Genomic DNA, 21,410 nt, shown 5'->3' on the forward strand with positions numbered 1-21,410 from the left:
AGCAGTACCTGCAGCAGGGAGTGGGACTTGCTGACTATGGGAGGGGAACCTCTAAGAGCATCAGATGAGCCACAGCCCTTGCAGCGCCTCGGGCATCTGGTGCAAGTGCCGGATGATGTGGAGCTGGCACTTGACCTTGGCTGTGACATCCTCGTGCTGCAGGGGAACGAGAACATGTCAGAGACTGAGACACTCCCCAGGAATCAGGGAGGATTAAGGGCACCTGGAACCAGCACCATCATTTCCACCCAGCAGCTGCTCATGTCTGAGTGGTGGATTCACCCTCCTGACCTCCAGGATGGAGGCTTGTTGTCCTCTCTAGTGACCTCCAGTGGCACCCCCTCCTTGTCGGGTGAGCTCCTGCCACCTCCCCATCCGTGCCCCTGACAGCTGTTCCACCTCCAACCCACCTGGGGACACCGCTCAAGTTCGTAGAACCCTCTCCTCCACCCCTACCTCCATCCCCACCCAGGTAGGGCAGGGAGGGGGCTCTAGAAGGGTGGCGGGGGGCAGGAAGGATTCTGACAGCAGTGAAGTGGCATGGGGAGAGCTTGAGACCTTTCCCCAAGTCACCCCAGTGACAAAAGCTGAAGCCACAGGATGGCAGCCCTGGTGAACGGGGCAGGTCAGCAGCCCCTGCTGACTGAATCCTCCCGTTTTCTCTACAGCAAGTCCAGCCCTACCAGCAGCAAGACCAGTTTCCCACGCGCATGTGCCTCAGCCCTGCCTGGTCAGTCGCCATCACCAGTCAGTCCTTGGCCTCCCAGGCTGCCAGGGATGGGAGCAACTCTAGATGGTGGCTCGGCTGACATGGACACAAGGCCATGGGGAAATGGGTGCAGCTCTGTGGGGCAGGAAAGGTTCCCAGAGGGCACTTAGGGGACTTTCCTGCCCTTCTGAGGAGTAATAGCAGAGCACCACATCCTAAGAACAGAAGTCCATGAAGTCCAGAAGTCCCCACTAGGCTCCTTGCTACCAGGCCAGCGAATGGCGATAGGATGGGAATGAGGCCCTGGGCCCCACCCCAAGCTCCTGAGTCTATTGCAGCTGCTTACCGTGTCCCCCATCAGCTGCTGGACTTCCCCCAGGAGGGAGTAGATGAGCACCAGCCCAGCCTGGCTGACACGCAGCAGGGGATCGTGGATGGCCAGCACTGCTGTCTGCAGGAAGGACCTTTTCTGCCTGTCGGAGAAGAATTTTCCAAAGACCTAGAACCAAGAGGACACGAGGCTCGAGCAGATTCCCCACAGCCAGCCTCCAAGTCCTGGCGGTACAGTGGCATCACCGGCCAGTGCCCCAAAGGGAGGGTAAGAGAGCTGCTGCAGCCAAGGCAGTTCATTCCCCAGGAGGCTTTCAGGCTCCCAGGGCTCAGGGAAGCCCCTTTATTAAAAGGTCGCGGATGCTTAGGGAGCAAAGCCTCCAGTGGCTGTTTCGGGAGGGCAATTTATGGCAGGGGCCAGGATGGGCTGGACATGGATCTCTAATGTGTCTGAGCAGGGCCACTCTACTGTGCAGGGCACAGAGGTAATAGGGGACCCTGTCTTGCTTCCAGCTGAGAGATCTCCTGCACCTCAGTGGCTAGAGGAGTGTGCATGTGGGGTGGGGAGGGTGTTGGAGCTGACAGAGCAAAGGTCTCTTCCCCCCAACTTAGTGCTTTCTCTAGTCGCTGGGTATGGCCTCTGCAGCTTCTTGGTTTCTTCAAGGGGAATCCAACCTGCAGCCTGACAAGGACAAGGAGACTCATGGCCCAGTCCCCATCAGAGACACTCCTCGGAGACTTTTCTTCCACTGCAGCAATTCAGCTTGTGGGAGGCGGGACAAGCTCACACAGTCTCTCTCACGGGGCGTCTGAGGAGCATCATTCTGTAGATGCCCTTGTCGATCAAGGAGCCATTCCAAGGCCTCCTCTGTCATGTTGTGGAAATCACCCATTTCACCTTTGACTCCAGTCTGGGGGCACTGTGTTATGGTGTGTTCGAAGGTTTGGATATTCTCACTACAGTTGTGAGACGGGGGTGGGGGGGGCGTGTCTTTGATTTTCTACTTGTGCAGCAAGGAGCTGCAACTTGGGTCAGTGACAATGTGCTTCTTTGGAACAGTGCCTGAGGTCCAGATACTCTGCCATTCCCTGGCCGGCTCTGGAGACGTGAGGGGGGTGTATGTGCATATTGGCTCTGTAGCTCACTATGTCCCCTACCCAGTTCCCAGGTTGGGGCATTCTGCTTTCTGACTGGCAATGGAATTGGGCAAAGCCCACCTCCTTTCTCTGCTTCTACAGGGTACAGGGAATTAAACAAGGGTCTGATCAAGCAATCGTGACTGACTGACCCAGTGCTCTCCTCTCAGACACTTGGGGATCAGCCAGGGGGACAAGGAGCAGAGAGACACCCAGAGCCATATATTAACTATATTAACTCACCCACCCGGGGATTCTCCTTATGCCACGTAGCAATGCATCCATGTAAGACACTCAAATCATGGCAACTAGCGAGGTTCCCATGTGGGACCTTTAGCACCAGCCTGTCCCACTGGTTGCTGGATGAGGAACTCTGAGCTGGAAATAAGGAGTGGGCTCTTTTCCTGTCTCCAGGAGGCATCCACTGCAGGCAACCCAGCCAGCCACACTCCCTGAGCTGTGTCATGCCCTGGTGCAGTGTCCTTACCTTCCCCACCCTGGCTGTATTCTTGTAGCCCAAGAGCCTGCTGTCCTGGTGCCAGTCATAGCACCAGAGATCTTCCGCCTCATGTATGGTCAGCCCTGGAAGAGAGAGAGAGACACTTTTCTCATTCTGGTTGCAGTTTCTGTGTCCTTCCAATCCCATTGGTGGCTGCACAGTGGAGTGGAGAAGAAGAGAAGCAGAGAGAGACTTGTCCTCCAGCCGAGTTCAGTCTGAGAGAAATTGTCTGGGGTCCCATTATCCACCTATGGTCACTCTCAGTCCCCTATTGGGTTCCGTGTCCCAGATGGGTTCCTTACCCCTCTGTTGGAGCAGCAGTTGGTAGAGCAGGTAAGTCCCCTCCCTGGCCTGCTGGCTGATGTCCTTGTCTGGGTCGCTGACAAACAGAGCCAGCTGGGCCACATGGTGCCCCATCCAAGGGAACTCGGCTGAGATCTAATGGAAGGGAGAGGAGAGGGGACTTCATCAGCATTTTCCTGTCAGCCCCATGAAGAACACTCCTAAGTCACAGCCCCAGCAGCAGCAGATCCTGCAGCCCGCTGGAGCCAGGAACCTGAGGTCGGAAGTCACTTACGTCAAACTCGGGGGGGTGACTGTGTATCTCAGCAGGGCTGTGCTGCTCCTGATGGCCCTGGCTCTCTCCTGGGACACCCTGGACACAATCCAGAAGTTGACATGCTGTGGGGAAAGGAGGCAGGTCAGACTCAATGGCCAGGTGCACCTGCTTTGCAAATGAGCCCCACGCCCCCAGCCCAAGGGGCCTGAGACATTCTGTGCAGGGGGAAATATCGGAGGCCTTGATGGCAGAGCTTTAGAAGGGGATTCTTTCCCCCAGGACGCAGCTTGTACCCTGCAGGTCACAACGTGTCAGCGTCTCTCTAGATTGGGACAATGTTCGGGGTCGGGGCTGGTCCCATCCTCCCAGAACTCCTGATTCCTGAACAGTTCACCAGAAAGGAGACTGAACCTGCGCCCTTCCATCCTACGAAAATCCTTGGGGAGATGTAGGGAGTGACTGAGAGCACAATCCCCCCAGGAATTTCAGAGCAGATCAGAGGGAAGGGCTGATTCCCTGGGATCCTCCTGTTTCTCTGGGAAGGAGCGTGTGCCTCTTCTCTGAGAACCATCTCCCGAATCTCATAGTGTGTGTGTGTGTGTTGGAGGGGTAGGGGAAGGGTGAGTTTTCAGACACTCACTCCCCAAGACAGCCAGGAGCCCTGTGGTTAGTGCTCAGCAGAACCAGGCAGAGCTCTGGCTTGAAGTCCCAGCTCCTTCCTCTGTCCCTCAAGAAGGAAGGACCTGACACAGCTAGGAGGACAGAGTAGAAAATGGATCTTCCAGTCTCTCCTTACCAGTCCCCCAAAGAGTTACGGTAAAATGGGGCTCACCTCCAAGATGAAGTGGAACCTGTCTGTGTCTGGGGACTCTGGCAGCAGGTACCCAGCATGGCATCCAGGACCTCTGGGATGACTTTGTGCAGAGCCTGCAAAGCATGGGTCAGAGTTAGGGAACCTGGGCCTACACCTGCCACAGGATGGGAAGAGGGGTCTCTGGGAAGCACTGGGGAGACTCCCAAACACATAACCTGGCCTCTCTCATTCTCATCCCACTGCAGGCAATTTGCAAGAATTGATGACACCTGGACCTTTGATCCATGATCTTAGCAGGTCTCTGCAGAGGGCCTTGTACGCAGAAGAGTATGAAACAGCCAAGTTGCTATGAATGGAAGCTGGGCTTCTGGGCAAAACACGGCTTATGGAAGAAAGAAAGAGAAAGAAAGAAAGAAAGAAAGAAATCCCCCAGGGAGAGGTAATCTCTTCCCTGCTTGAGGGAAGGATCCAGTCCTGCAGCTTGTTCCACCTCCGCTACCCCACCCCTAAATCTGGAGCTCCAGCGAATGAAGAGAGCAGGGACCAACGACCACTCTGGAAGAGGAGGAGGATGGAGGAGGAGGAGGTACCTGGATGTGGGTGGTGTCCTTCTCCGTGCCCAGGGTGAAGACAGAGTGAAGGGCAGCTCGCAAGAGGTGGGTCTCTAGGTGTGGCTCAAGGGCAGGTTTCATGATGCTGGCAAGAGAGAGGAGCTGCTATTAGACTGTGCAGTACAGAGGTGGGACTGTCGCCAATACGGACACCAAACCACAGGGATAGAGGCACAGGCTGGCGAGAATGGAAACTGAGGCACTGAGGTAGGGAATGACAAGGCCAAGGCGTCACAGACAGACAGTGGCAGGACAGGAAGAGCTCCTGTTCCCTGGAGCCTGCTGCCCCTCCTGTATCTGAGCCCGGGAGAGAGCCCCTCCCCAAGGCCCCTGTAATGTTATTGGAGTGAAAAGAACAGCCCCGCCAGGAGAGAGTGAACCTTCCCACCCCACTATCTCTGCCAGAGGCGCCACTCTTGGGAGGTGACCTGGGAGGGACAGTGACGGTGATTCCCAGCCTTGGGCCTGAGCAGCACTGGGGGAGGGGAGCCGGCGGGGTAGCGGGGTGGGGCTGTCTCGGTACCAGAGGTTGCCCACTGCAGCCATGGAGTGGGCGAGGACGGCGCTGGGTGATGAGTCATCGGGAAGCTCCACGATGAGCTCCTGTGAGACGCGAAGGAGACAAAGGAGCGTGTGAGATTCAGGCCCGACTGACACCTCCCAGTGAGGAGATGACACAGCCAGTGTCCCACATGGCCAGCAGGATCCCCCACCACCTCCCGCTCCTCCCATTCCTTCCTGCCCATCAGTCTTGTCCCCCTTCCTGGATTCCTGCCCCTCTCACTCCCAATCCCCTTCTCTCCTCCTCCCTGTCAAAACTGCCCCCATTCAGCCCCTTCCTGACGACTGAGCTGGGACCATGTGATTCCTTGTCCCCCACTCTCAGCTGCCCTCCAGCCCCACAAGTCCCCCACTGCCCACTACTGACCAATCTCAGAATTTCTCCCTTCTCTTCTCCCCAGTCTTCAGCTCCAGCAATCCTTGTCCCCTGCTGCCCCCTCCAACACCACCCAGCCCACACCCATTAGCCTGGCCATACCCCTGCCAATCCCATGTCTCTCTCCTCCCTCCAGCTGCCGTATGGCGTGTCTCACTCAGCACAATCCTCTTCACCACAGCCACCTTGCAGCAGCGCAGCTCCAGCGTGTCCTCCCCTCTCTCCCGTGCAGCCAGACATGGGGGGTAGATGGCCTGAAGGAACAGGAGCTGCTGCCCCTCATCCTGGACCCACCAGGAGTGGGGTATAGCGAGAGAGAACCTGTTAGCTAGGGACCTTCCTGCCCCACCCACACTAGCTCCAGGGCTCAGGCCTCAATGGGGGATTGTGGGGACCCGCCTATTGTCCAAATCCCCCACAACTCCTACACAAGCGGGATCAGGAACTGGGACAGTTCCTGTGGGGGGAGACGACCTCGGCTGTTGTGGGACAAACACCCCCATCTTGGGGGTCCCACATCATGGATGTAAAAAGGCCCCATTAGGGATGGTTGATCATGAGGGACAAGACCCTCGGCAGAGGGTGGGGATGCTGGGAAGGGACAGGGCAATCTTGGTTCCAGCCCAGGTGGGGAACATTTGTACCTTTTCTCTGCACTGGAGCTGCTCTCGGATGACCTTGAGAGCAGCTTCATCTGTGGCCATGACCACCCCTTCCTCCTGCTCCGAATCCAGGGAGGTCCCTGCACCAGGGAGAGAAGGTAACAGGGTGATGCCTGCTGCCACTTGGGGGAAGGACAGGGGCGTGGTGGGTAGAGCAGGATTCAAGACCCCCCTTCCCACCTCAGGCACCCAGGGCAGATCGGGCCCCAAACCTCCCTTTCAGGTATACCTTCAGCCCGCAACAGCTTCAGAAGCCCAGAGCAGAGCCCCCCCTCCACTGGCCAGGACTCCATGGGAGGTGCCTATTCCCCCAGCCCCAGAGCAACAAGGACTAAAGTGGCAGCAGCTCTTCATGCCCCACCCCCAGGTCCCCGTGCGGAAGGGGCAGCTGTGTGACTGCTGCTGCTGTCCGTGGGGTTCCCGTGGCTCAGGCCAGAGACCTGGGCTGGGGACCCATCCCCATATCACTGGGAGAGTGTCTGGGCCCAGGGTGTTCACATCCCGTCCTCAGCCCTCCCTCAGCCAGCCTGGCTCCTCACCTGGAACAAAGCAGTGGCCTCCATCGGCCTGGCTGCTGCCAGAGGCCCAGGTGCTGCGGTGCTGGGACACGGACCTTCCACCTCCTGGCCTGCGGGGGCTGGAAGGTCCTCAGTGAGCGGGCAGGGCGATGCCTCCTGATGGGAACGAGGGCTGGGCTCCTGGGGCCGCTGCTGCCCACACAACAAGCCCCAGAGCCACCCTGCCCGGCGCCCCTCCTGGGCTGGGTCCTGTCTGCGAAACCGCAGCCTGGGCCAGCTCCACTGGGGCCTGGTCGGGGCCTCTCCCAGCTCGGCGCCTGCGCCGGGAGCTGGTTTCCTTTTCCAGAAGGCCGGGCACTTCCGCCGTCTGGCCTGGACGGGACCTGCTTCCCCGCCAGCGGGGACGCAGGGGTTACTCTGCCCCTTGGGAAGATGGCAGCTGCTTCCCTCAGGCTCTGGGGCCACCTGCAGAGCCTTCTTCCTGAACATCCGCAGGAGCCAGGCCATCCTGGAACCGAGCGGGGAGCAGCGGTGAGTCTGGGCTCAAGGCAGTCTTTCACTCACGGGCCTTTTCTCTCCCTCCTCCTCCCTGCTCCAACCCCAGCAGCCCCCTCTGCCCCCACAGGAGTGCAGGGAGTGCCATCTACACACACGGGCAGGAGTTCATTGCATGATCTGCTACCAACGTTCCCCCTCGTAATCCCTGCTGCTGCAATAGCTAGTAAGTCTCATCCTTTTCGAGCAATGGGGTCAGTCCCAAAGACCATCGGTTACTCTGGACAAGCAGCCCCCTCCTGTCGTCCCAGGCCACTCTCCCACGCCAGCTAGAGAAGGATCAGAACCCACGAGTCCGGACTTTTCCTGGGAAACCATTCCCCACATCAAAGTCAAAAAAGTTCTTGACACAGGAAGACCAGGGCCCTCCTCGTTCCCCATTGATTTCCAGGCTCAGCAGCTCACAGGGTCTGGCCCAGCTCAGAGACTCTCAGCCTGAGGAACAGTGTCCCACAAGGGAACGGCTGGGAGCCCCATTGCTGGAACCTTTCCAAACACACTGGAGATGGCTCTGGAGAAGCCTCTGCCTGGTCTAAGAGTGAGGGTCTCTTGAGGGCTGTTTGCAAATGAAATCCCCCTTTGGAAATATTCTCTCCCCCTGTTTCTGCCTCTCCCCACACAGACAGGGGAAGCCACCGAGGAACCCGAATGCCACTCACTTGCTCTCAGTGATGGGATGATGGATGGTGGATGTTCAGGGTCAGCAGACGTCCCTCGCCCTCCTCCTCACTCTCCAAGCCCAAGGCAGGCTGGAGAGGGTGGTGACCTCAGGAGTTACCCTGCCCAGCCAGCAGGCAGGGTGATGACAGTAGGGCAATTGACTGGCTGTGGAAACAAGAGTCTGTCTTATTGCCAAGGGACGGAGAAACTCAGCCAGCAGCAGGGGGGTGCAGAACACTGCCCTAGGGCGGAGGTGAGAGCGCCTCCAAGATCCTGACATCCCAGCACTTTACACACCTTTCTGGAGCCTCCCAAACCCACTGGGCTGTAGCGATGGGACCCCAACCCGATTGATGGCAAATGGGCCTCAGCTACCGGCTCAGGATCACACTGAGTGTCAGAGCCATGGATGGACCCCTTCACTAACCCCTGCCGCACACTCCCTCCCACAGCTGGCAATTGCAACCAGGCCCTAATGTCTGGTCCCCCTGCCTTTGAGAGGGAGGGTCACTCCTGCTTCCATTGCTGCCTCTTGATCTGTGGGACTTTGGGCAAGTTGCTCCCCCTCTCTATGGCTCTCTGGGACTCACATCCCTGAATGGGCTTTAAAAAAGACAATGGTTAAAGTTTGGCTCCAACTAGTTCTTGTTTCTCTAGACTAACCATTTTAGCAAAGTTTAGAATTTTTGACATTCAACACCTGGAAACATCCCTTTCTCCTTTGCAGACGGCTTTAACATCCCTTATCTCACCCAGTCTCCCTGCTGCCTGGAGTTAGAGAATTGACCCTATTCCCGTTGGACCTACCCAAGGCGTCACACAGCAAAGCGGTGACAGAGCCAGAAAGAGAAGACAACAGTCCTGACTCCTGTTCTAACTAACAGACAACAACCCCCTGGAGGCAGGGATAAAGCCCAGGAAATAAGGTGTGAACATTTTCATGGAAACCGTTTTCTGTCAGAAAATCCATTCAGACAAAACCACTTTGTTTCTTGAAATCATAAGAAGTAGGATGAAAATTCTTTGCAAAAATATTTGTTTGCAAAACAAGAGCATCTCCTGTTCGTCACAGTGCATTCAACTGTCTCGTTGTACACAAAGTGGAGACACTATGATCTAGAAAATTAGATGAGATGCTTCAGTCTGAGCTAAGTAGTTGCTGCTCTTAACAATTTCAAAAGAATAAAATAGCTGATGCAGCCAGTCAGTAGCAGAGTTGCCCTCAAATGAGCTACAGACCAACAATTGTTCCTAGTAATTATTCAGCAAGTATTTGAGAAGAATTGGAATGTTCGAGAGGATCATGAACAGCTCTGGGACAATGAATGGAGAGCAGCATCCACTTTGGTCAAACTTATAACTGGTTGTGACTTATTTGCTTGGTCATAAAAGAGAACAACAAAGACCAGAGTTGCCTCCCTGTCAATAGCCTCCTGCTCAGCCAATCAAGGTTGAGACTTTGAGGGGTGGGAGGCTAAGGGTTCTCATCAAATAGCCCAAAGAATGGCCCTGGTCACCACCGAGGGGATCACTCTCAGAGCACTAGTCCAGTCTCACCTCTCTGTGAGGGCCTCCCATACCCCCCTGGCCCTTGCTCCACACAAAGAGCTCCTGTTGGTGGGAGGAGAGCAGAGGAAAAGGACAAAGGAAGCAAGAAGAGAAAGGTAGGAGGGAGAGAGGAAAAGGGAAAACAAAAAGGAGAAACCCTAATGTCCCCAGTAATTCTAAGGGACAATGTCCTAGGTCGGAAATAAAATGCTGCCCCCACAATCTAGTGTTTTCCTTTCCTAAAAATCAGCCGGCACCTGAGGGATCAGACTGAACAGGTTCCAGACCTCTCCGAGGCTCTTACCTTCTCTACAGGAACGTCTGTTTTCGAGCAAAACCACTACAAGAAAAGGAGAAAACTCCAGAGAGGGTCCTCCTTGCGCTCACGAACGTGAAAGTGAATTCTCTCTCAGTCCTCCAAGAGAGACCTTGAGAAGGAGACGTGCTGAAGCAAAGCCACAGGGATCTCTGAGGTTGCCCCTGTCCTGCACCCCTGTCCTGCCTGGCTGATGTCAAGATCTCTCTGTGAGATCATCGCCTCCCCACCACCTTTGTCCAATAGGCTGAGGTCCTGCCAAAGGCTCTTGTGATGTCACTGCCACGCCCACCCCTCCCTTGCAGTGCTGATGTCCTGCCCCTGTCCAGCCACACTGGATGTTTGAGCTGCTTCCCCTGGATCACCCCACTCAATGACTCTTCCTTGTGGGGATGACACCGACTACACAGTGGAACGCAGAGGTTCTTCCCCAGGCCGCAATTAGGTTTTCACAAGTTAGTCGACTTTATGGCCAGAAGGAACTGTTAGAGCATTTAATCTGATCCCCTGCGTATCCTAAGGCCTCCTGTATGTCAGAAGAGCTGGGCTTTTCTTTTACTCAAACATTTTCCAGAAAGGCATCTAGTCTTTATTCGAAGAGATCAAGAGATGGAGAAGCCATCATTTCTCTTGGTACTTTGTGCCAATGAAAAACCACCCTCTTACAAATCTGGGTCTTATTGTCATTATACTTTTTCTGATTTCTGTTTCCATCCATGGGGTCTTGTCATGCCTTTCTCTGCTACATAAAAGAGCTTTTTTATACTCAACATTTTCTCTCCATGGAGTCAAGCAACTCACCTCTCATTTGTCTTTTGTATATACTAAACAGATTGAGCTTTTTCAATGTCTCATTAGAAGGCATCATCCCCATCACTCAATTACGAATCTTTTCTGTACCCTCTCCAATTGTTTGAACATAATATTCAAAATGTGGACACAAGAACTGGATTCAACATTCCAGCATCAGTCTCACCAATGTTGTTTCACTTCCCTTTCCGTACTCACTCCTCTATCCATCCAAGAATGGCTTTAACCTTTTTTACCACAGTTTCACATTGACAGACCATGCTGAGCAGCTCATCCACTATGGCCCCGAAATCCTTTTCAGGGTCATTGCTTTCCAGCGGTTTGTCCCCCATTCTGTAGGGTGCCGCCTGATTCCTTTGTTACTGGAGGTATGGGTTTGCATTTGGCTTTATTAAAACCTAATTATTTAGTAAGTATTTTAGAAGAACTAGGCCATTAGAGAAAGAATCATGAATTACTCAAAGACAATGAATGGAGAAAAGCGGCAAGAGCAATCAAATACGTGTTTGGTTATGGCTTATTTTCTTGGTCTTAAAAGAGAGTAACAAGGACCTGAGCCTCCTCCCTCACAATAGCCCCCAGCTCCCCCAATCAGCATTGAGACTCTGAGAAGCAGAAAGCTGAGAGTTCTCACCACATGTCCCAGGTCACCACTGGAGGGAGTCACTCTTAGAGCACCATTCCAGCCACATGTCTTTGGGAGGGCCTCCTGCAATGAGAGTTGGAGTGCAACCCCCCATCCCCAACTCCACATGCACAGACAGGTCCTGGTGGTGAAAGGAAAGCAGGGGGAAAGGACAAAGACACAAGAGAAGACGAGAAAGGAGGGAGAGACAGGAAAAGGGAAAACAAAAAGGAGAAACCCCAATGTCCCCAGTAATTCTAAGGGACAAAGTCCTAGGTCGGAAATAAAATGCTGCCCCCACAATCTAGTGTTTTCCTTTCCTAAAAATCAGCCGGCACCTGAGGGATCAGACTGAACAGGTTCCAAACCTCTCAGAGGCTCTTACCTTCTCTACAGGAACGTCTGTTTTCGAGCAAAACCACTAAAAGAAAAGGAGAAAACTCCGAAGAGGGTCCTTCTTGCGCTCATGAACGTGAAAGTGAATTCTCTCTCAGTCCTCCAAGAGAGACCTTGAGAAGGAGACGTGCTGAAGCAAAGCCACAGGGATCTCTGAGGTTGCCCCTGTCCTGCACCCCTGTCCTGCCTGGCTGATGTCAAGATCTCTCTGTGAGATCTTCGCCTCCCCACCATCTTTGTCCAATAGGCTGAGGTCCTGCCAAAGGCCCTTGTGATGTCACTGCCACACCCACCGCTCCCCTGCAGTGCTGATGTCCTGCTCCTGTCCAGCCACATTGGATGTTTCAGCTGCTTCCCCTGGATCACCCCACTCAATGAGCGTTCATTGTGGGCTCAAGCCGAACACAGTAAAACATCAGAGGTGTCTCCCCATGCTACTCTCAGTTTTTCGTACATTAGCAGACTTTATGGACAGAAGAGACAATTAGAGCATGTCATCTGACCCCCCGCATATCACTTGCTTTCTGGAGAGCATAGTAGCTAGTTTTTGACTACACACGTTCCAGAAAGGCATCTAGTCTTCATTAGAAGACATCAAGAGTTGGGGAATTCCCACCACTTCCCTTTCTAGTTTGTTCCTTTGGTGATTCATCCTCACTGTTGAATATGTGTGCCCTTTTTCTAATATGAATTGGTCTCTTTTGAGTTTCCAGCCACTGGGTCTTGTTATGCTTTTCTCTGCTAGATTAATGAGCCCTTTCCTACCCGATATTTTCTCTCCATGAGGTCACTTCAACACTTCAATGACATCACCTCCCGATCTTTTTTATCATCTAAACAGGCTGAGCTCTTTCAATCGCTCACTCGCAGGCATTTTTCTCCAGCCCTCAAAACGTTTCATTGCTTTTTGCTGCCCCATCTCCAATATTTCAAAATCCTTTTTCAAAGGTGGACGCCAAAACTGGATGCAGGATTCCATGATCCATCTTCCTCATGGTGTGTCACCTCCCTATGCTCCTCACTGCTCTTTTCATACATCTAATGATGGCTTTAGCCCTGTTCACCACAGCATCACCCGGGGTGCTCCTGTTGAATGGCTTGCCCAGCATGGCCCCTAAATCCTCTTCACGCTCAGTGCTTTCCTGGATACACTTCCCCATTCTGTAGCTGTGGCCTGCATGCTTTGTTGCTAGCTATAGGACCCTTCAGTTGGTTCTTTTCCAACTTGTTTTCTTTGAATGGGTCCAGCTTATCAAGGGATCCGATTGCTCTGTGTCACTGCCTTGTCTTCATCATTAATTACCACTCTGCTACTATTTTATCGTGAACCAATGTTAGCAGCAGTGATCTTTTATTTGGGTTGCAGTTCATTGATATTTATTTTCAAGAATTAGTCCTTGAGAGCCTCTTCATATCCCTAGTGCCCAGAACCTGCTCCACATAGCACAGCAAGAAAAGGCCGCCCAGCGCAGCTGTGCCCTAGGGGCTAAGCACAGAACAAACGTAGGAGCTTGTGTCATCCATAGCTCCTGAACAACATGTGGGGGTCATCAGCTTACAAATACACTCTAGACCGGTAGCGTAGACAGGCCCCAAATGTATCTAAGTGTCCCACTTTGAAAAACAGGAGAGAAAAAAACAGAACCTTGAGTAGCTTTATTTTATAGTGGTGGAAACTGAGGCACACAGAAGCAAAGAGATTCGCTCATGGTCAAAAAGCCAGGAATAGAAAACGGCAGAGCTGCTGATAGTCAGTCCTGGGCCCTAGCCGTGTTTGTCCTGGCCTCTCTGCTTCAGCTCCAGTAACAACCTGAGTAGAGGTTTTCTTCTTCTCCGTGTCCTTTAACTTCACGTTACTGGAGAAGAAAGATTTTTTCTTACCAGCTGGCTCGAATGCATGGAGATGTCTTTCCAGAAGATGTGCTCTGGCTCAGTCCCATGTCATAGGTTTTCCGGAGGAAGCACTCGGTGCCGTTCTAGGGCCTGTGTTACACAGAAGATGGACAGAAAGGTCCTTTCTGACCTTAATATTTTTCTTTCGCTAGGAGGATAATGCTGGACATTTTCTCTCATTCACTTTCCTTTGGAATAATTTCAATCCAGTCCAAAGGATTTCCTCTTCCATTGTGTCTTCAGCACCTTTCCTAGCAAACAGTTACTGTTCGAGCACAGGTTTCCAGTTTCAGGCTGTCCCAGGGTGAGATGGCCATGAAAGGGGGAGTAGCTCAACTGAACCTATCCCCCAGGGAAGGGAATAAGTGCAGGGAGTCACATGAGAAGGAGCAGCATGTAACTAGGATCCAGGCCTGCTGGGCGATATAAGGACAGCCTGTGCTCAGCCAGGAGAGAGACCCGCAATGGGAGCAGGCCTGGGAGGGGCTTGGATAGTCCTTTAAAGGCAGATTCGGTACACAGTAGGGGATGGAACAGCCAAGCTGCTAGGGTTGGGAGCTGGGCCTCCTGGCAGTGTCCAGGAAGGAAAGCACAGCATCTGCCAGGAAGAGAGTCCCCACAGAGGGACACCGTACTCTCCCAAGGAGGAAAAAGGCTCTCCCTGTCATTTCTTAACCTCTTGGGGTGTCCTCCTGCTCTACCAATCCCAGCCCTATTTCAGCATCTCCAGGTGCCTGAGGGAGCAGGCACCAGAGGCCATCCTGCAGCTGGGACAGAGATGGAGGTTCATGACCTACCTGCCCGTGGTGACCATGGTGCAGGACAGCCCTCAGGACATGCGAATGCAGCTCCGGATCTGGGAGCAGCTTCCCTTTGCTGGCACGAGACCTTGCAGGTTGCGGGTAGTGAGACAGGCACTAACTTTTGGTTAGCCTCAGTGGGATCAGAGGGTAATGGTTTGTAGAAAGTGGTGTTGGGGAGCTTTACAAAAACTAGGCAAGCCATTTACAACACACACTTTGCTTCTCTACAAAAGAAAAAGGACACTAAACGATCTAAACTACTACATGCCACAAGGGGCCACAACAGTGGTTCCCTTAACCCACCCAGCAATATTGTTAATCTATCCAACTATACTCTTAGCCCAGCAGAAGAATCTGTCCTATCTCGGGGCCTCTCCTTCTGCCCCTCCACCCCCACGAACATGATACCGTTCTGTGGTGACCAAGAATCCTATGTTCGACGTCTCCGACTCAAGGAATATTTTCAACACACCTCTGAACAACATACTAACCCACAGAGACCTTCCTACCAACACTACAAAAAGAAGGATTCTGGGTGGACTCCTCCTGAAGGTCGAAACAACAGACAGCCTCAGTGGTGCTCTAAGTTTTATGCCAGGTGCTATTTCAGGCACCAGGCAGACGAAACTTGGGGGAACAAAAGGGTGACTTCGATCCCCATTTTCCCATCCCTCTCTGCTGAGCCAAGAAAACTTGTCACTTCTGAGAATTAAGACCGAGGCGTAAGGCAAAGGAGAACACCAATCTTTCTTCTGCTGTGAAGAGTTGTTAAAACTCAAAGCCCAGATGGCACTGTTATTAAGCACATTATTTTTTTCTCTTTGCTATTTAAAAATAATTAGATGCAAAAACAATATTAGTGCAGCAGTAATGTTGTATGGTTCGGACACACAAGTTAAGTTTCCTATGACAACACTAACTTGATCAACTTGCACGTATGGAGCATATTTTTCCTCTTCCTGTTTTTCTTGTTGTATTTTAAAATTTACCACCCAGGGTTCTTTGTGGCATGTAACGTGGCTTGCATTAAAAACGCCACAAACCCAAACTTACAGGAATGGGCCAGAACTTGACAGCTTACAGGAGTGGCTGCTGCAGGGATCGGGGCTGATTTTAGAGGGCATAATTTTCAAAAGCACCAAAGTGACTTAAGTGCACTTGGAAATTTTACCTCTAGTCTTCCTTATGAATTGATTTTTGATTTTTTATTTTTTTAAAGTGAGCTGTAGCCTGTTTTCCACAGGGTCAGTCTGAGTTCAAGCCAATGCCGTAGGATATTTCAGGCTGCTGTCCTGTCTGATCCAGCCCAGGGGACAAGACCTGATGCTTCTAGGGAAAGCAAGAACCCTCTGTAACATACATGGATAGTTTTACCATGCTGTAAATGCAGGTGGGGAATTAATTACTGACCTCGGTGGCATTCAGACTATGTCCTGAAACATGGGATTGGGCCAGAGGGGTAGCTAGCGCTGGCCACAGTGTCCAGGGTCTCTTGGAGTGGGAAGTTCCTTGGAGAATTCCACTGCGTGGGAGACTGAGCTGTGAAGGGAGAGGGCGGGCAGGAGCATCTCATAAACCCAAGATTGGAATAAGTGAAGTAATGTTCCTTTTGCACAGAGCCTCAGCTCTTTGGAACCTCTGCAAACGCTTTAGCCACGTGTTTAACTCCATCTGTAGGAGTAGCCTTGGATCGCAGTGGGAGGACTCAGGTGCGTAAGTGTTTGCAGGATGGACACTCAGGGCAGTCCCTGACGCCAGGGCAAAGTGGATGTGAAGTGCCGCTGTCTGGATTTGGGAGCCTGCCTGCACTCCGAACTCACTAGGCGCTGGGTGCATGACTGCAAGGCGCAGGGCCGGGGAAAATCAGCCCCGGGTGGTTATTTCAAGGAGAAAACCAGAGCCACTTCTGGGGTCTTTCAGCTTCTAATGCCCTTTCCCTTCTGCAGCTGGATTTAAGCCTATGATAAAATCCCTCTCAATGCCAAGTCAGTGCCATAAATCACTGGACTGGGTGCAGGAATCAGTAGGCTACGTTCTCTGGCCTGGGTTATGCCAGGGCTCAGACTAAATTATTGTTCCCAAAACTTTTAAAAGCTGAGCCCCCTCCTCAAGGCAAAGAAACCAATCGTACCCCTCACCCATCAGCTATGTGTTAGCGACCCCACCCCCCATTTTCATGGATACATCTTCAAACCCCACCCTTCCCACCATGGCTAGCCCTTCCCCACGCTTCAGGAGACACTGGAGTAGATGATCCTAACCGTCCCCTCTAACCTTAAGACCTGAGGGACCCCATCCTGGAGCATCTTAAAAATCACAGTTCCCAGACTCTGGAACAGGGGCTGCTTTGCCGGGCTCACCTTTCTCCCTCCATCAGGTTGGCCGATGGGGATAATGAGCCTGGAGATCTCATTCCCGCTGCTCTGAGTGGTGCCCATGTGCACACGACCCAACTCAGCTCTTACTGTATCCCAGAAATGTCTTAATCTTCTGGATTAAGCAGTGGGATGATTTAACTGAGTCCCTTAGTAATGGGGCTTTTCTCTCTCTTTTGTTTCAGAGCCAGCATCCTGGAATCGTCTCATGGTGCTTGGAGTGGTGGCAGTGGTGGGGGTGCTAGTCTTACTATACCGATGTGGGTTTTGAAAAGGTAGAGGAAAAGTGTTTGCCTACTCGCGACTCGTCTTCAGGAAGCTGCTGACTCATCCGTCCCAGCAGCCTGGAAGTCCGCAGGATTCACAGGAATATGAGCTCCCCACAGTGTGTGACAGGGACGGGGACCAGAAAGAGGAATGGAGACCCAGCCCTGGAGAATGGTGAAGGAGACCTGCTAATGGAGGACAGACGCTTTACCCAGGAACCCAGAGGAAGGGATCCATTAGGTGGCGACACGGGTGTGGCCCAGGAAACTGGAGTAGCATTGCCAATCCTCCAGGATGACCGGGAGTCTGCAGGAATTAAAGATTAATTTTTAATTAAAGATTATGTCATGTGATAAAATCTTCAGGAATACGTCCAATTAAAATTGGCAACCCTAAACCGGAGTGGGGGGCAGGGACCCATTAAATGGAGACAGACTTGGGCTGGGGAACCAGCTAGAAGAGCTCATCCCTCTTACGATGCCCCTCCATGGTGGGGATGAGACTGGGCGAAACTTTTCATCTAAACCGATTTTAGATTCAGCAGTTTGCAAATTCATATCCAGTCTGCTGAATTGTTCACGATCAGACCCTCCCCCCAGTTCTTAAAAAGTCGAAGCATTTCGTTTAGACACTTTCCAAACAAACCATTTTGATTTTTCATTTGAAACAATTTTTTGTTTAAAAAGGTCCTTCAGTTTTATTTTAAAAATTCAAAAAGTTACAACCGTTGAAATGTTCCTGGGTTGTTTTTTTTTTAAAGCTTTTTGGTTCATCAAAAATTTGGAAAAATTTTAGTTTTGTTCAACCTGAAACAAGTTTTTTTCCATCTCTTTTTTGGAATGGCCAGCGACCAAAAAATCCTGTTTGCCCAGCTCCAGGGGCGGGAGAGGATTTTAGCGGTTATATGGTGGGTCTCTGAGTCTCCTTGTTGCTCAAAGTTTTCTTACTGTAACAAATTTATTTGGGATGAGGGCAGAATGGGCAAAATCTTCCTAAAAGTGGGGGGGCTGCTGGCAGCCAAACTGTGGCCTAGCCCCTGTGCCACCCCTTCTCCTCGAGGTCCTGCCCCCTCAAACTGCCCCTTTCCCTGAGGCCCCCCCTCACCCCGCCTTTCTCCCTGAGTTCCCACGCTGTCCCTTGCCCCCCAAATCCTGCCCCCCCCCCGCTCCCTTCTCTCCCCCATCATCCAGTCAGTCACACTTATGGCCAGTTAAAAGTGGTGGGCTCTGGTCCCCCCTGTTCCGGCACCCCTGGATGGGAGTGGGAGAGGATGAAGAACTCCTTTCAAATATAACTCCCCCCCCAACCTCAAAAAAGCACAATTTGCCAGCAACAGCAAAATATGTACCTAACCAACCCGTGCCAGTCACGCTGTGTTGTATGTGACATTCCCATCCTGGGGCGGTTTATGTCTTTGAGAATGTGAACCCTGCAGGCCTGGGTGTTTCTCTGCGTCATGTGACCTCAGTGCTCCTGATGAGAGCCCTTGTTTGTAAATGTTTTGGTTGCAGACATATTTATCATTCATGTACATACAGACATTTATTCATAATTAGAACTCGTCAAAAATAGCGAGGGTGGAGAGGTGCATGAAAATTGAAGGAGAAACCACTTCCCCCCCCCCCACATATTCTTCACACTTATTTGCAAATGCTTTTAATTATCAAATTTTTGTTTAGTTTTGGTGGGAAAAACTCCACGTTCTCTCTCAAGTGGGCAGAGAAATCCAAAATGTTTTTTTTAAAAAGGGAACTTTTTTCAAATGATCAATGTAATCCAAAGTGGCATTTTTAGTTCAAAGGTTGCATTGTCAGTGTAAAACCCTTTTGAACCAGCTCTATTACTGTATAACAGGATGAGTTTATTTTTCATGTTGCATTGTTTGGGCTAGGTTCCAAGTGGTATTTCAGTTTTTGCACAGCTCTTCTCTTCTTGCGTCTGCACTTCTCATAAGCTGTGGCCTTAATCTTGGCCCTGGAAACACTTACGTGCATGTTTAACTTTAATTACTGCTGTGAATAATTCCATTTCAATGGGACAACTCTGAGGTCGGGTTTACGCTACGGCCCTATATTGGTGTAACTATGTCATTTATTTAATTTTCTTTCTTTTATATGTGAAAGTTATTGAGAGCTTAAAGCAGGTAAAATACATGAACAGGTTCGGACAGTCCAAGTTTGTCAGTGCAAAGTGACAGCAGAGATGTGGGATCTGCTAGTTTTCCATAAGTCTCTCAGGGTTACCCAGGATAACTTTGGGGATCTCTGTCTTGCATCGGAAATGTTCCCTGAAAGTGTCCAAACAGCTCAGAGCTACAGAACCATTCCCTGGATCCATTCTTATAGCTGTCTTCCCCGGAAAGCAGTCTGGCAAGTGTTCCTGTCAGCTCATTGCTAAGTTATCTGCCAAAACACGAGAGTTTTCAGGTGCCTAAGTAGCCCCTGGAATCATGGTGAAATTATCCTCCCCGCCACCACCAAAATTGGAAATGGTGCCCCTGAGTGCACGGGACCCTACCGTGCTTCCCCCATGGGAGCTGCATGAACAAGCAACTCTTCAAGTTATCTGCATGCCTCTGCAAGTGACGCCCATGCCTCTTGATTTCCTTGTCCACATGAATCCTGTCCCCATGCTGGCGGCTAATCCAGAAAAAGAGGGAAAGAGCTCACCACTGCGACCACCTGAGGGAGGTGTTGGGGTGAGATCAGCTGGTCAAAGCAGGCAATAGGGACAGAATCGGAGACTTGAAGCTCCTCGAGTGACCTCTGACCTTTCCAGACCTGCCCTTCAATCAGACACAGCGATTGTAAAGTTTAATGTGATAGTAACTAGACCCATTTTAAACCCTTCCCCACACAAGAAAAAGCCCTTAGGATTCCTCATTAACTATTTATTTCTCCTCCCCTGGATTCCTGCAGCCACCAGCCACCTTGGAGCTTTCCCTCGTCTCTCCCAGGCTGTGCTCACTTGATTGCAGGAGCTCAGCGGATGGTCCAGCTTTGCTCTTTCGCTTCCATTCTTCATGTCTTTGGATGGCTCCATTTGCAACTGAGAAGCCTGATGGAAACATTGAGTCCTCTGTCTCGGCAGGCAGGCCCAGCAGCAAAAACCAAAGACTCCCTGAGAATAGGGGGAGGTTCGCCTGAACTCTCAGGAGTGGAGGCTTGGCCCATAGGGTAGGGTTACCATATTTGAACTTTCAAAAAAGAGGACACTCCATGGGGGGTAGGGAGGGAGTGGTAGCCCTGCCCCCTATCCACTCCCTCCCACTTCCTGCCCTCTGACTGCCCCCCACAGAACTGCCAGCCCATCCAACCCGCCCTGCTCCTTGTCCCCTGATCGCCCCCTCCTGGGACCCCTGAACCTAACCGCCCCCCAGGACCCCACCCCCTATCTAAGCCTTCCTTCGCCTTGTCTCCGACTACCCCTTCTAAGAGCCCCCCACCCTAACTGCCCCCCTAGAACTCCACCCCCTACCTGTCCCCTGACTGCCCTGCCCCCTATCCACACCCCCATCCCCTGACAGACCCCCAGGTCTCCCACACCTATCCAACCGCTCCCTGTCCCCTGACTGCCCCCCCAGAACCTCCGACCCATCTAACCCTCCCTGCCCCTGACTGCTCCCCCGAACCTACACTCCATCCAACCCCCCTGCTCCCTGTCCCTTGACTGCCCTGACCCCTCTCCACACCCCTGCCCACTGACAGCCCCCCCAGAACACCTGACCCATCCAATCCCTGCTGCTCCCTGTCCCCTGACTGTCCCTTGGGACCCCATGCCCCTTCTCCAGCCCCCCGGCCCCCGTACCCTGCTGCTCAGAGCAGTGTGTCTGGTGTGCGGAGCCAGACACAGTGCCGTGCTCCCCCACGGCGCACGCAGCCCCGCCGCCCGGAGAGCTGCCGGCACGGCTCGCTGAGGCTGCAGGGGAGGGGGGCAGCAGGGGAGGGGCTCTGGCTGCTGGAAGTCCGCAAGCGAGCGGCTCAATCCGGCCCGGCCGCCCTGTCAGCCGCGTCGCACTCTGCACTGGGAGGGAGATCCTGGGCCTTTTGAGAGTTTTCCTAATTCATACCCGACGGTGATTTAAAACCCAAAAAGCCGGACATGTCTGGGAAAATCCGGACGCATGGTAACCCGACCACAGGGACTCCAGGATCTGCAGCTGCTGCCACCTATATGGTGAATCCTCCAACTCTAGGAGTCTCTCAAGGAGCTGCTGGCGCAGTCACTGGGCACCCGCTTGTGATGGTCTTGGGCAGTGGCATTGCAGAGGGAGCTGAGCAGACCGTCCCTTCTGTGACTTCCTGAATTGCTGCCAGGACAGATTCTCCTCTGCGCTAGGGAGAGTCCCCTCGGAAAAGCAGCTGTGGTGGGGGAGGGGGCAAGACA

General features: G+C 52.5%; 1 protein-coding gene and 1 long non-coding RNA gene across 3 annotated transcripts in view; one reads left to right on the forward strand and one right to left on the reverse strand.

Moving 5' to 3' along the window:
• Positions 1-8,904, forward strand: part of LOC141998771 (uncharacterized) — a 33,557-nt gene extending 24,653 nt beyond the window's left edge. The window contains exons 1-3 of one of the 2 annotated variants that reach the window (XR_012641917.1): positions 2,838-3,008; positions 4,294-4,704; positions 8,719-8,904. This is a non-coding gene — a long non-coding RNA (uncharacterized LOC141998771). Of the gene's footprint in view, positions 1-2,837; positions 3,009-4,293; positions 4,705-8,718 lie in introns of those variants that run through there. The other variant, XR_012641918.1, reaches the window with a different exon arrangement.
• The window catches only part of LOC141998857 (E3 ubiquitin-protein ligase TRIM21-like), a 302,786-nt gene that overhangs the window by 54,343 nt on the left and 227,033 nt on the right, over positions 1-21,410 (reverse strand). The window lies entirely within an intron of this gene.

This window comes from Natator depressus, chromosome 14, assembly GCF_965152275.1.
Source record: "Natator depressus isolate rNatDep1 chromosome 14, rNatDep2.hap1, whole genome shotgun sequence".
NCBI lineage: Eukaryota > Metazoa > Chordata > Testudines > Cheloniidae > Natator > Natator depressus.